The following is a 1,820-nucleotide window of genomic DNA, read 5'->3' as shown; positions in this document are numbered from 1 at the left end:
GTGCACACATACATACTAATGCGGAATTTATTATATTATTGTGACAAAGTATGATACTCCTAAAACACCATGGCATTGTCCTTTGCTCATTGTATGTGCTATTGCCAAAGCTACTTAACCCTTGATTAATCTTGAGCAGGTTTTAAGAAAAGGAATAAAGAAATTAAACCACCATGGAGGGGTGTCAATTGGACCAGATTTGGTCCAATCTGATTCAGTCTAATATGAATCCATTGTAGATGAATGAGGTCCAATCCAATATGATTAATACCTTGGACCATTTTGGACCAGTCCAATTCAACGTTCAGGCCGATTAATTTGTTCAAATTGGTTTTACTTTAAATTGATTCCAATCCAAATCTAGTCTATTGACACCTGTTTCTTTATTTTCTATCAATGAACTGGATATTTAGTTCAATCTGGCCCAATCTAACATAAATTCATTATGGAGGGATCAGGTCCAATCCAATCCAATAAATACTTTAAACTACTAAGTCTAAACTGGTCCAATTCAATATATTTTATTGGCCTATTGAATTCATTCAAATTGATTTTGATGTGGACCGATTCCAACCCAAAACAGGTCCTTTGACACCCCTACCAGAACATAACCCAACTTAATATCATCAGATAATGGCCGACGATTGGTTGGGTGATGATAAGGGTTGGGGGTTCAATAACTGGGGTTAGCCGTCTAAACCCAAATATAAATTTCACCAGCAATCAAATCAAAACATAGCGATTCATGTTAAATCAACAAAAACCATTCTCTTGTTATAGTGTACAAACTGCCTAGAAGAAGTCTAGCGTCTAGCAGTCCAATCTCGTGTACCTATCCTCCTTTTCAACTATGATCCTAATAAGCTTCTTTTGCAGAACAATTCTGGGTTGTGTTCAGATTGGGACCTTTCCATTTCCATGTCAGCCTCAGTTTTCCTTGGACATTAACCCACTTTTCTTTTTCATAAAAAATCCGATCGATTCACCCATGATTTGTTCTGCTGCGGTGCTCGTTTGGGAGGGCTTTCCCATGGCAGCATCTATATATATATATATATATGTGCAATGTTTGCAAGGTGAAGTACCTGGAAAGCCCCAATTGCTCTGCTGTCCTCCCGCGCTCAAAAAAACGGCTTTCCACTGAAGCTTCGAAGCAGCTTAACGGAAGATGGACCATTAGGCTTGTATTTTTAGATTTAGAAGTGTTTCGACTAAGCTTTTAAAGTATCATACATGCCATACTGAATTAATATCATATGAAATGTAAAGTATCATTGTTTAGACTTTAGATTAATAATGTTTTAAAAGTGACTTTCACTAAATGTTCAAAACACTTTTTTTGGCTCAATTTTATTTATTTATTATTTTTCTTTTTTTTTACAGTGCAAGCTTAAAAGTAAAAAAACTTATCCAAAATTCAACTTGCCAAGTCCTGAAGGGTCAAAGGTAGGTACGATGGGAACCTGCACTTTTAAAATGGACTGGAACCTTGATTGTTCATGACCCATTCAACTTATTACTTTGCTATAAAAAAAACAAGAAAATAATGCAGTTTATTCAAATTTTGAATTCTCCTTTGAATTTATGAGTCAAAGTAAGATTTTAAATATCAATACGTTTGATATACCGGTAAGAGCGTATCGGGCAGTATCGGTTTACCAACACAAATACAGTAGAAGCATTTAATGCAAAGCCCACACTAAGATTGAGAAATTGAAGAGCGCCAAAATTCACAACTACTAAAATTTGATCTCAAATCCACAAAGTTATCTCTTGGGAATGGGAAATTTAATTAATTGATCGTTACTAACATCTACTAC

This window comes from Nelumbo lutea, chromosome 6, assembly GCF_056320005.1.
Source record: "Nelumbo lutea isolate HS-2025 chromosome 6, American lotus-T2T, whole genome shotgun sequence".
In the NCBI taxonomy this organism is placed as follows: Eukaryota; Viridiplantae; Streptophyta; class Magnoliopsida; order Proteales; family Nelumbonaceae; genus Nelumbo; species Nelumbo lutea.
Note: the sequence above shows the minus strand (reverse complement) of the source record.